Source organism: Pleurodeles waltl, chromosome 6, assembly GCF_031143425.1.
Source record: "Pleurodeles waltl isolate 20211129_DDA chromosome 6, aPleWal1.hap1.20221129, whole genome shotgun sequence".
Taxonomy (NCBI): Eukaryota; Metazoa; Chordata; class Amphibia; order Caudata; family Salamandridae; genus Pleurodeles; species Pleurodeles waltl.
In genome coordinates, this window is record NC_090445.1 from 1,491,936,053 (window position 1) to 1,491,950,386 (window position 14,334).

Genomic DNA, 14,334 nt, shown 5'->3' on the forward strand with positions numbered 1-14,334 from the left:
AGAGTGCTTCATCCTGCCAAGTACTAGGGTAGTGGATGATTTTCTCCACTGGTTCTGGAGGGGGCTTTGTGCCCAGAGTGCTTCATCCTGCCAAGGACTGAGGAAGTGAATGTATCTCTCCAATGGTTCTGGAGGGGGCTTTGTGCACAGAGTGCTTCATCCTGCCAAGGACTGAGGAAGTGGATGTATCTCTCCACTGGTTCTGGAGAGGGCTTTGTTCCCAGAGTGCTTCACATGCTGTGTGGCAGGTCCCATTCCCTCATCTGGGTGTGTGTGCCATAAGATTGCCTGGGAAAAGGTAGCATGATACGCCATGGAGGCAGAGACACACTCCACCCTGCTGCGACTTCGCCTGCCACCTGCAGGTACAAACAGTGCTGAGAGTCATGCATCATGGACGCTGGGCAGGGTCGAGGACGTCTCCTGCAGCCTCGGATGGCTGCCCACTGGGGATGATTGCCATGTCAGCTGTGGTGGCACTGGATGAGCACGTCACGGGGCTGGTGGCGGTGGTTGCGGCGGTGTCATTGGCGGAGGTTCTGGTGGTGGTGGATGTGTCTGCACCTGTTGAGGGACACAGCAGGACGTCTCCTGCAGCCTCAGACGGCCGCCCACTGGGGATGATGCTGGGGACTGTTGCTGAGGCGCAGACGTACAGGTGACGGTGCTGGTGGCAGTGCTGGTGGCAGTGCTGGTGGCGGTGCTGGTGGTGGTGCTGGTGGCGGTGTCCACCACCGTACAGGTTGGTATACTGGTTGACAGAAGGGGTGACTCTGGTCCCTCAGCCGGAGCCACCGTGCCCTGTCCTGACCTGCTCCTCAGTTTGTGTCCCTTCCCCACCTTTGATGTTGCTGCTGGTGTCTTGCCACTGTCCCCCTTTGGTTTGGAGGAGCCCTTGCTTGGTGGTAGGTGTGGCTTCTCCCTCTGGCATGTGGGCACCTTCTTCACCTTAGCAGGTGGTGGAATGGCCTGCTCCTTGGACTCGCTAGGTGGCACAGTGGCAGCCCTGATGGGTGGCGGCCGCAATGAGACTGGAGTTGCTGTGACCACTGTACTTGGGGATTTGGTGGCTGAGGTGTTGGGCTGGGACCTGGACATCCTGGCCCTAGGGGAAGGACAAGGGGGGGAGGTGTAGGGAAGAGGTCAATGTTAGCCAGTAAAAGTTTCTTAGACACACTGGGATGGGAAGATGGAGGGGGTTTGGGAGTGGAGGAAGAGGTAGTGGTTGTAGGAGGTGTACGTTTGCTGAATTTGGGTGAAGGTGCATGGGCCGGAGGCTGTTGTGAGGTGGATGGCTGTTGGATGGCTGTGTGTCTGCGTCTGTGTACTTTGGGAGGAGGGCTCACAGACATACTGGGAGAGGACACAGGGGATGTGTGAATGGTAGTAGGCGTGGTGAGTGCACGTGAGCGTTGTGTGGTGATGGGCGTGCTGGTGATGGAGGTAGTGGATGAGGATGTAGTGCATGCAGGTGTGAGTGGAGATGAGACAGGGAGGGAGGAGGAGGACATGGAGGAGGGGGCCACAATGGAGGCAGTTGATGTTGCTGTGTCTGCATGGGGATGGTGCTTCTGTGAGTGCCTGTGGGATGTGTGGTGCTTATGTTTGCCATGTCCTCTCTTGTGTGTTGATGAGTGTGCATGCTAGTCTGATGCTGTGCTTGGGATAGGCTGAGGTATAGGGGATTGGGTCTGGGCGGGGGAAGTTGGAGGGGGGAGGCTGGACACAGGGACAATGGCTGCCATCAGTGCTGAGGCCAGAGCCTAAAATGGTGTCTGTTGGGCCGCCACGTCAGAATGAATGCCCTCCAGGTATGCATTTGTTTGCTGCAAATGCCTCTCAACACCCTGGATGGCATTCAAAATGGTAGATTGCCCAACAGTGAGGGATCTCAGGAGGTCTCTAGGCTCCTCACTGAGGGCAGCAGGGCCGGCTGGGGAAGGGCCTGAGGTGCCTGGGGCGAAGGAGATGCCCACCGTCCTGGGTGAGCAGGTACGGGACACACGCTAAAGGGCTGCTGGGAGGGCGGTGCTGGTAGGGGGGTTGGCGGCTGTACCTTTTGATGCAGTGGGCACAGAGGTGCCCGCCACCACAATGGAGCTCCCATTAGCAGAGGAGTCGCTGTCGCTGGTGTATGCTCCAATCCCCGTCGTGGAACTCCCCTCGCCCTTCATCCCACTGGTGCCTTCAAACTCCGTTACTTCACCCTCCAGGGCCATGTGGGATGCAGCTCCCTCCTACTCCGGTGCCACTGCTCCTCCACCAGATTATGCTAATGCATACGAGAACAGGGTGACAAAACAAACAGGGGGGGAAGACAGAAGATACACATGGTCAGTGCATGTAACACCACTACCGTTGGCAGACACAACAAACAGGGAACAGCCCCATGCACTAAGCCAGGCACTAACAGTGCAGGGGAAAAGCACATGCCCAAGGGGGACTCTGTCTAGACCCATTTCATGCACAGCTGGCACCCATGGGAGCCTGACTAGGTGTAGAGGACAAATACCACCTTTGGGGTTGGACTGGGAATGAGGCTGCAAAACAATGGATCGACCTTTGCATGTATGCCCTTGGCTAGGGGAACCCACAGGCCACCATCCCCACCCAGACACCTCGTCAAGCGTGCAGAGTCAGCTGAATGAGATTGTACTCACCCCCTTGTGGCTGCTGTGATGCCCTCAAGCGCCCATCCTACTCCGGATATGCCACTGCCAGGATCCGGTCCATTGGGGGGTCATGGTACGACGGGCACCCCTTCCACGTTGGGAGGCCATCCCCAGCTGGGCCTCTGCCTTCTTCTTCCTCCAGCGGCGCAGGTCATCTCCATCTTTTCCGGCAGTGGGTGCTCCGTGGGTCCGCACTTCCTTGGCGATGGCACGCCAAACCCCCTTCTTCTGGTGGGCGCTGACCTAGTGGAAAAGTGAAGTAATAATGGATGTTACTATCCCGTACTGTTCTTCTCACGCATTGCCTAAAAACCTCCCACCCTGGCCCAGACATAAATACACACACACTATCCTCACATGCTGGCCTGTCCCCCTCCCCTCCCTCTTCCATCCACGACACTCCATACAATCATGTGCCATCCACCATACTCACAGTGTACTCACCTGTTTGTCTGGAGGACCGTACAGTTGCTTGTACTGGGGGAGGACCCCATCCACTAGTTTCTCCTACTCCTCTGAAGTGAAGGCAAGGGCCCTTTCCCCAGACACTGTAGCCATTGTCGCTTCCAGACTGAGGTCACAGCAGCACTTGCAGTGTAGGTCCTCTCCTATTGAAGGTCAGGTATCAAGAGTGAACAGATAGAAAATGATGGCCATGTCCGCGGCGGTGCATACCATCACCGCTGACGTACATTGTCATTGGCTCCTGGAACCCATTGGGCCCAATGTTAACCAATGCTTAATTGTGCCGCGGTCTTCGACCTCCTACTGCGACGGTGTCCAACGCCAGCACAGTTACCTCATTTCCCCTTGTCCCACCTTGCAGGTCAGGCAGCCGCCATTTCAGGGGGCCACATGGCAGGCCAAATAACTGTGTCACACCTATTTAGGCCAAGGATACAGACAGACAAAGGCACATTGAGAAATTGTTACGTTTTTGCTAAATGGCATTGTGATACCAAAGTGTTGTATGACCCTCTGCTCACCGTTCTCCTCCATAGGGCACGTCCGCTGGAGCAGGTGATGAGATGGTGGCATCCTCTGGTGTACAGACCCCTGGTGGACCTGTCGACAATGGAAGAGAGACACATAATTATCACATACAGACTTGATCGTGCAACAATCCAGGAACTGTGTGCCCAGTTGGAGCCAGACCTGATTTCGGTCTTCTGCCATCCCACAGGAATACCCCCTCTAGTGCAGGTCCTGTATGTACTCCATTTTCTGGCCAGTGGGTCTTTTCAAACAACAGTGGCCATGGCATCAGGGATTTCCCAGCCAATGTTCTCTAACGTGATGTCCAGAGTGTTGTCTGCCCTGCTGAAACACAAGCACAGCTCCATTGTTTTCCCTCAAGTGGAGGATTTGCCCACAGTGAAAGGTAACGTTTATGCCCTGGGACATATCCCCAACATCATTGGTGCCATTGATGGTACACATATGGCATTTGTTTCCCCCTGCATGAATAAACGGGTGTACAGAAACCGTAAAAGCTACCATTCTATGAAAGTGCAGATGGTATGTTTGGCAGACCAGTTCATCTCCCATGTGAATGCCAAGTATCCAGACTCAGTGCATGACACTTACATTTTAAGGAATAGCAGCATCCCTTATGTGATGGGCCAACTCCAGAGGCACTGTGTGTGGCTAATAGGTGAGCCTAAAGTCCCCACACAGTTTTGTTTGCTGTGTGGGTATGGGAGACTCCCTAATGTTTGGAGGATGTCTAACAGTTGTCCCTCAATATTTGCAGGTGACTCTGGTTACCCCAACCTGTCAGGGCTACTGACCCCAATGAGGAATCCCAGGACAAGGGCAGAGGAACGCTACAATGAGGCACGTGGGCGAACTAGGAGGATAATAGAGCGCACCTTTGGCCTCCTGAAGGCCAGATTCTGGTGCCTCCATCTGACAGGTGGCTCCCTATACTACTCACTGAAGAAGGTGTGCCAGATCATCGTGGCCTGCTGTATGTTGCACAACCTGGCTTTGTGACGGCAGGTGCCTTTTCTGCAGGAGGATGGGCCTGATGCTGGTCTTGTGGCAGCTGTGGAGCCTGTGGACAGTGAAGAAGAGGAGGCAGAAGAAGAAAATGTAGACAAGCGAAACAACATCATCATGCAATACTTTCAGTGAGACACAGGTAAGAAGATGGAACTGCTTCCCACATCTCATACTATTGTATGACCTAGCATAAGTCTGCCTTTTTACCTCTGTGTATGGACCCTGACTTGCCACTTTGGCTTTCCATTTCACAGATATGGATCCCAATTTGTGCCCTCTGCTATGTTTACACCTGGCCTACAGCTGTGTAACATTGGTATTTGAACAAGTACATTGACATTGCTATATTCCAGAGATTTTGCAATTACACATTTGTGAAAGCACAGACTGACTCCAGATTGATTTGTGATTCAAGGGTGTTTATTTATGTGAAAATAAGTGAAGGGGGGGTGAAATGGGCTGGGGTGATGGTGGAGGAATGTCCATGGCGGAGTCCAGTCTCTTGACCTCACAGGTGTATTGTCCAATGGGGCATAGGAAGTGGAGCAATGGCAGTTTAAGGTGGACAGGGTGACAAAGTGGGACAGAAGGGTGACATTCAGGACGGTCTTATTTCCCGGCGGGGTCTTGGCAATGATCTCTGTCTTGTTCCGGGATCTCAGGGACAGTTTGCAGGATGGTTCTCCTTCTGCAGGGGGTGGGGTGCTGGTGGCCTGTTGGTCCTGTGGCGGTGCCTCCTGTCCACTAGCGCCAGCGGTGGTGGATGGCTTTTCATCATCCAGGCTACTATCAAGGGCCCGTTTGTGTGCCACTGTGTCCCTCATGGTGTTGACGAGGTCTGCCAGCACCCCTGCAATTGTGACCAGGGTGGTGTTAATGGACTTCAAGTCCTCCCTGATCCCCAGGTAGTGTTACTCCTGCAGCCACTGGGTCTCCTGAAACTTGGCTAGTACCATGCCCATGGTCTCCTGGGAATGGTGGTAAGCTTCCATGATGTTGGAGAGTGCCTCGTGGAGTGTTGGTTCCCTGGGCCTGTCCTCCCCCTGTCGCACAGCAGTCCTTCCAGCTTCCCTGTTATTCTGTGCCTCTGTTCCCTGAACTGTGTGCTAGTGCCACTGATCCCAGATCCCTGATTGTCTTGGGTTAGTGGGTTTGCCTGGGGTTCCTATAGTGGTGGACACACTGCTGATTGACGTGTCCTGGGGACAGAAGGATGGGCCTGCTTGGTGGGTGCTGTGGCGGTGTTTCCTGAGGGGGAGGCTCTGTGGTGGTTTGGGACTGTGTCAGCGGAACCGACTGTCCCGAGGTCCCTGATGGGCCGGCTGGTCATCTTGATCCAGGCGTGCAGAGCTGCTGTCATCACTGTGGACCTCTTCTGTGGGGGAACTGGATATGTGTGGCACCCCCGTCCGGTGAAGTTGGGTATAGGTCTTGTTGAGGTGTAAATGCATAGTTTAAGTGTGTCATCTTGTGCATTGGGTGAGGTACCCTCTACTCCTGTGCTTGTATCTTTGTGTTAGCCCTTTTGTGATAGTTGGTTCGGGGTCTGTGTGGGTTTCTCTACTAGACATGCTCTAGTGATGGTGGTCTATGCATAGGTGTTGCATGCAGCGTGTGTGGGTTGTGATAGTGGGACATATGGAGATGATGGCGTGATGGGGGTGAGGGTAAGAGTGGGAGTATGTGATGGCATGCAGGTGGGGTGGTGGGGATGAAGTAGTTAAGAAATGACTTACCAGAGTCCAGTCCTCTTGCTACTCCTGCGAGGCCCTCAGGATGCATTATTGCCAAGACTTGCTTCTTCCATGTTGTTAGTTGTGGGGGAGGAGGTGGGGGTCCACCGCCAGTCCTCTGTACAGCAATCTGGTGTCTTGATACCACTGGTCGCACCTTCCCCCATAGGTCGTTCCACATCTTCCTGATGTCATCCCGTGTTCTTGGATGCTGTCCCACTGCGTTGACCCTGTCAACGATTCTCTGCCATAGCTCCATCTTCCTTGCAATGGAAGTCTGCTGCACCTGTGATCCGAATAGCTGTGGCTCTACCTGGATGATTTCCTCCACCATGACCCTGAGCTCCTCCTCAGAAAACCTGGTGTGTCTTTGAGGTGCCATGATGTGGTGTGAGTGATGTGTGAGGTGATGTGTGAGATGATGTTTCAGGGTGTGTTGTGTTTTGTGCGTGGATATTGTATAAGTGATGGTGTTGTGTGTCTGTGGATGCTGGTGTTGTGTTAGCTAATCTCTCTCTCTAGCCTTCTTCGAAATTTTGGGTTGTAAGGGTTTGTGAGTAATGTGGGTGTGTGTTTTATAGTGGTGTGAGTGTATGGGTGTGGTGTGCGTATGTGTATCAGGTGTGTGTATTTTGAATTGTCCAATGTGGTTGTGTTTTGTAAATGTGTGTGTATTTTGAGCGCAGTGGTGTGTACCACCTATGGATTACCACGGTTGAAAGACCGCTGCATTGATTCATGGGTCGTGATAGTGTGGGCATATTCTTGTTGGCATGACGGTGTAGGTTTTGGTATAGCCAGTTTATCACTGAACTTTGGTGTGGGGGACTTGTGTGTGTGTCCGTATTGTGGCAGATTCCGAGATGTGGGTCGTAATACCTGTAGCGGATCTCCGCCGCTCCAACGGTATGTTGGCGGTCTTCAGCACGGCGGAAAGCGGGATTTACTGCCAGGGTTGTAATGAGGGCCTATATGTGGTGAAAATTAATTGTGTCCTGTTAGTCAGAAACTGTTTTAGAACTTACATATAGGCATTGAAACCTTATCAAATGATGAACATTGCTCAATCGCTAATGTTGCCAGTTTTAACATATCCCATCAGAAAATAACTCAATAGATTTATAAGATACTACCCCTTAAGTAAAACATATTTGTACTTTTTGGCAAGTGTAACGCATTCCATAAAAAGCTGGTGAATAGCATCGTTATATGCCTTTGTCACAAATTTTAAAAAAACAGCTACATTATAGAGATGGAAACACATACGAAAATTGACTGTATTATGGTTTAGTGCAATGTGAGACAGTAACACACAAACGTCACTGTGTGGTTCTGTGCTAGCATTGGATTCAACAAGAAGCAATGCCTAAGAGCGTTGCTAGACAGCCCTTTGGGACGTGAATTGGTTTCTGTTGTGTAAATCACCACAAGCAGTTAATAAACTGATCTTATTGACCGGACATAACCACCGAAAGAGCAACACTGCAGCATTATATGATATTACTAAATATTTCTGTTCAGTTAGGAACCAGCGTCCAAGCAGGGAGTTTTCTTTAAATGATTCCAGAGAAGAATAATGCAAAGAAGTGCCACTGCTCTTTCATTTTCATGTCACATTTAGTTATAATAATTTCAATATCATTATAGAAGATATTCGTTTAATAGAAATTGGACCTTATGTTACAACTTTGAGGTCCACTATCTAGACATATATCTATATAAGTAGTATATAATGCTGTTTACTTCGACCACACTGTTCACTCTAGATTTATATTGAAAATATCATTAAACCTATCCTTTACACTACACTAAATTAATTAAACTCAATCTAAGTCGAGTGGTAAAACTGTCCCTGAATTAAAATGTATTACATTTAATGCATGAGTTAAATATTATTAAAATAAAGTTAATCTAGTTCAATAAACAGATATACTTAACTTAACCCTAATCCCAAATCTGCCTTTTCTGCACGATCACCCATTTTTTGCCTTAATGTGGACCCTATTTTTGCTGGCTTTAGGTCTCTGTACGCTTTACCACTAGTTAACAGCAGTAACATGCATGCACTCCCCCTTTAAAACGTACTATACATTGGAAGCTCATATTTGGCATATTTAACTTTCCCATATCCATGTTAAATAGTGCCTAAAGCCTACCTATGACATGAAAAGTTAAATGTCTTATGTGAGTGGCAGGTTGCATTTACACCACTCAAATATATGGCAAAAACATATGGATGCCATGAGCATCACTGTGCTCTGGCTAGGAAGCAGTTTAAAAGCACTGTAGTGACAAATGGCAGGGAAACTTGCCTTACATATATGAAAAGTCTATTTTAAATATTCATGAGTCACTGCTAAAGTGAGCCTTGTAAACCGGCACGGAAGGGTGCTAATATGATTAAAAACAGGGCACACTACACTTTGGGATTAGTGTACCCTCACAGTGAAATAAAAAACAAAAGTTATTTCCCTGTAAGGCCATGCTAGAATTTTCACTTAGTAAATCAAAATGGGATTAACATCTTAATTTCCATCTCCATTTAGGGAAAGGCTCGAGAAAGCTATTTCCTGCTTGAACTTTTAAATTCCGATTTAATGGTGAAATCTGATTTTTGATAGTTTAAGAATACAATTAACGTTATAAAATGTACCTTAGGGTGCCTGAGCCAGATCGGTTTAAAATAAGTTCTGCTACTCATCATGCCTCCAAAGCCAGAATACTGTGATGTCACTAGCAATCATAAATGAGCACACAACTAAACACTATACATTGGAGTGCAATGTAACATCAACCACTAGGTCAAACAGCTGGGCACAGTTATTGAAGGCATGGAAGTTAGGCAATGTTGACCAAACTCTTTCAAACTCACATTATACTTGAACAGAGGTAGCCCAGAAAATATGTTCCACAATCATTTGCCATGCATGTCAAAAGAGTCCTCGCAGTCCGAAAAATAACCTACCAATAAAGTGGCCTAGTTATAATATATAAGATAAAGCACTTGGCATGGCAGTGCAACAGTATGGTGGGAAAGTTTTGTTATTGTAGCACAGATATGAGGAAATCTGTGAAATTTATGGATATCCACGAAGCCGGTCTCACAAGATCATCAAATCTTGATGCCCTTTTTTGGATGGCTAAGTATGAGTACTCAATCCAGTGCAATAATGCTCTGGTCATTGTTTCAGATCGGGAGGACTTACCTGTTCCACACCAAACCGCAACCTGCAACAGATAATTTTAAGACTCATCAGCAGTCACTGTCACCACTTGAACATTTCCTACCGCAGTAATCCACCAGTCTCTGCGCACCACCTGTTTTTTTGATTGTTCTAGATTGACTAAGGTATGGGTGACACTTTCCAGTAGCCACGGCACTGCTAATAATAAAACATCAAGCAGGCTGTAACCTCCAGAAGGAGACCCTGAGAAAACAAAAACAGCAGGGAAAAACCTCCAATCAAGGAACTCCTGAAAAATAGGAAAAGAAGAAATATTGAGGCACAGAAAAGGTAGAATCCAAATCACGGGCTAGAGGAGCGAGGAGCACAACCGGAACAGAAATGTTTGCAACGCAAGGAACAGAAGACAAACTGTGCTTATATACAGACAAGACAGGAAGTGACATGCTGGAAGTAATGAAGACACCATCTTGAGTTGGGAAAAGCTACATAAAGGTAAATGGAAAGATAACCATAGTATAAGATAGGAAGCAAAGCATGCCGGGAAATAATACAGACTTCTGGGAAAGAGAAAATATGGCCAAAGAACAAACAAAAAAGAAAAAAGGGAAAAAAGAAGAGAAGAAGAAAACAGCAGTAAACAGGCAAGAAAAATTAAGGGAGCAAAGAGTGGATGCAGCAAGAACATGAGCCAAAAGAAAAGTTCTCAGGTCACGCTGTATTCTGAAAAACAGGTTGTGGACTGAAAAGCGGCCCATGGCAGAAATGGCTGTCTGAGACGTGGACCGCCGAGCTGACCACAGCCCACGAATGTGGAGCTGCTGGTCTATGCGGCGTCACTGTCACTGACACCGACAAGCTCAGCTCCACAACGCTGAGAAACAACAGCAGATGCTTAGCTGTGGAAATTCTCTAGCAAAAAAAATAAGACAGGATAAGTGACTATAATTTGGTGACCTCTCAGCAAGGACTCAGCAAGCTTTACGTATAATTCAAGAAACATGGGAGCAATTTAATTTCTTAAATAGGCTTTTTAAGACATTATAAGAACTCAAACCTCATGAGATGCTTTAAAGAAAATGAAGACCATATCTGAGGTAGAGAAGTAATTTGCAATAGGAATTGCACATGAGTGAGTGAAAGACTTGACACAAAGTGACCCAGCAGTTAATTCTCAGGTAATCATTAAATTAAGTGGATTATGCATTGTTTAGGGAACATTTGGATGGTACTGGAAAGTGGTCATATGAAGGCTGTTAGAACTAACTAATCACATAATTCTCTCTTTAATGCTCTCTCCACCCTCACCCCTGTTAGCCTTGCTTGTAAACTCAGAGTGGGAGCTTCATTACTACTAGGGTGTACACACAGGTACAAAGTGTGTGCACAAGATGAAAGAAGGAAATCATCTTTCCTGCTCAGCAATCTACATTCAAGTTAGTTCATATGATATTAAGCATTTTCTGACAAACACATATCCTTGGCTGGTAGAGTTAACAACTCTGGGTCAGCTGACAATGGCAAGCGTTTGACCCCAGGAAAGGCCAACGCTTTTTAAATGTTGATCACTTAGGCACGTGACTTGCGCATAATGGAGTAGCAGCAGGAGAAAATAGCTCCATGCGCCTCAGCCCAATCCAGTCCAATTCAACCACCAAGACTCCAAAACCAGGGGGGAAATAATACGACCATTCTCCCTTGAAGCGACAAAATGTAAGTAGGTGACTGTTAAAAATGAGGTCTCTGGTTGGCAGTCAGTTTGAACTCTGCCCAATGGAGATACACACTTGGATAAGCCCTGCTCACCCCCCTAGTAGCTAGGCACAAGCAGTCAGGCTTATCCCAAAGACAATGTGTAAAGTATTTCAACCAACGCACAGTAATGCAGTGAGAACACTACAAAATGGACACCACACCAGTTTAGAAAAATAGGTAATATTTATCTAAATCAATCAAGAGCAAAATTACAACAATCCAACATACACAAGTCCAAATACGAATAAAAAAAAAATAAGAGTCTTACTCCATAGAGAACAATGTAAACAATGGATTTTACACAAAGTACCTGGTTTGTGTCAAAAGTGAAGCCGCACCGGCGAACGTGCATCAGAAAAGTCAGCGATGTGTTGATTTCATACTCGCAAGTGAGGCTGTGCGTCGTTTCTTCGAGAAGTAGGTGGAGCTTTGATTTTAGCCACGAAGCACGTGGCGTGTCGTTCTTTAGTTGCGTTGCAGGTGGTGCATCGAAAAGTTCCCCACACAGTGTTCTTTGTATGGATTTCAGTCATTGTTCTGCCAACTTCACTTCGCAAGTGCCAAGAGACTGGATAGGGCACCAATTGGCAGGGCAAGAGTCTCAGCACAGAGTCCAGGTGCTGGCAGAGGAAGTCTTTGAGGGCCCCGAGACTTCAAAACAGGAGGCAAGCTCAGTTCAAGCCCTTGGAGATTCTTCTCAACCACGAATGCACAAAAAAGTCCACTCTTTGTCCCCTTTCAGGTAGAAGCAGCCACTGCAGGCCAACCCAGCAAAGCACACTCACAGGCAAAGTGGCAGTACTCCTCCTTCAGCTCTTCTCCCTGGCAACACTTCCTCTCGATTCCAGGAGTGATCTGAAAATCTGGGGGTTTGGGTCCACTACTTATACCCCTTTCTGCCTTTGAAGTTGGTAAACTTCAAAGGAAAGTCTCTACTGTTTACAGGATCTTGCTCTGCACAGGCCAGACCACAGACACACACCAGGGGGTTAGAGTCTCCATTGTGTGAGGGCAAGCACAGCTCACTCAGGTAAAAGTGACCACTCCCCCTTCCATCCCAGCTCAGACGGCACATCAGGATATGCAGGCTACACCCCTGCTCCCTTTTTCTCACTGTCTAGAAGGAGTTCACAAACAGCTCAACTGTCATTCTGACCCAGACAGGGAATCCACAAACATGCAGAATCACAGAATGGTTTAAGCAAGAAAATGGCCACTTTCTAAAAGTGGCATTTTCAAACTGAAAATTAAAAAAAAAAACGTTAACAAAAGATGTATTTTTAAATTGTGAGTTCAGATACACCAAATTCCACATTTAAATTTTCTCCCAATGGAAAACTGCACTTAACATGTATTTAAATGCAACCCCCATGTTAACCTGTGAGAGAGCTAGGCCTTGCAACAGCGAAAACTGAATTTGACAGTATTTCACTGTTAGGACAGGTAAAACACATCACTATATGTCCCACCTTTAACATACACTGCACCCTGGCCATGGTGCTACCTAGGGCCTACCTTAGGGGTGCCTACCATGTATAAAAAGGGAAGGTTTGGGCCTGGCAAGTGGGTACACTTGCCAGGTGGAATTGGCAGTTAAAAACTACACCCACAGACACTGCAGTGGCAGGTCTGAGCCATGTTTGCCGGGCTAATTATGTATGTGGTACAACCAGTGCTGCAGGCCCACTAGTAGAATTTGATTTACAGGCCCTGGGCACCTCTAGTGCACTTTACCAGGAACCTACCAGTAAATTAAATATGTCAATCATGGAAAAGCCAATTTCACAGAATGTTTACACAATTCATATGCACAATAACCATGATAAAACATGGTAAGCAGAGGCAAAAACGACAGGGGAGACCACACCAAGGATAGCAGGTCTAACAGTGTCACTGGCTGAGGCCAGAGAAGATTTGTCACCTGACCTGAGAAGACTTGCCTACACTGCTGAAGTCCCGAAACCAGGTGCTGGACCTCCCCGTTTTGCCCCTGGAAGGTATGGAGCTGCTGGCAAGCAAACTGCTTGTGGCCCCGGCGTTATATCCTGGGTGCCTGTGAATAAAGGCCTATCATGGCGGGCAGCATGAATGCCTGAAGGGGACGTGGACTGTGGCTCACCAGTCTCCACTCTGGTGGTAAGAGTGCGACCTGAGGAGGAGCAGAGGGAAGAAGCAACACAGCGATGCAGTGGCTGAGAGCAGCCCCTGAGAAGGGACGCCTATGAACCGGAGGCACAAGCCCAGCTGACTCCCACTGAGCCATGCAGCGAGCAGAGAAGCACGCTGAAGGAGCAGTGGGAAAACTAAAAGATTGACAGCACCTGGGGAGGGGACATTGCAGCTCAGGCAGTCCTCTGCACCAACATTGTCATGAAGGCAGGCTCTAAATAGACCATGAAGCACTGCAGTACATTGAGACCAACAGAGAATGGGGCAGTGCACTCCCCCTCACCCCCCAGTAAACACTAGAAGACCTGACATGGGAACATTCCTGCTAGATTTTTTGTTGGCCTGGGGGTGGACTCAACAGAAACACAGTACTCTCTGTATACCAGACCCAATAGAGAACAATTGCATCAAGAGGAAGGGATCTGAGAGGCAATTTAGAAGGGCTGACATCCACCCCCAAGTGAGAGGCTTCCCCCCTCTTGAATGAATAAAGCCCAGTGAAACCTACGGGGTGAGAGATGTTGGTTGAACCTCTCCTCCTCAGTCCACTGAAAGTGAAAGAGCGCTGAGGGGAAAAGAGAGCAAGACTGTTGCTCACCCACGAACCTCCAGCATAACACTGGTCAGTGACTCCCAGAGCTACAGAGACTAGGGCTGATTGCATGTAAGTTTCTAGGACCACTGCCATACAAACTGTCCACTGCGAGGCTGTCCCACACTGTCATGCATGGTGGAAACCTTTCTGTGGGATTCTGCCTCCTCCACCGCATTACCGGGAAAGTCCTGTCACAACGGAACAAACAATGGCCTTACTGC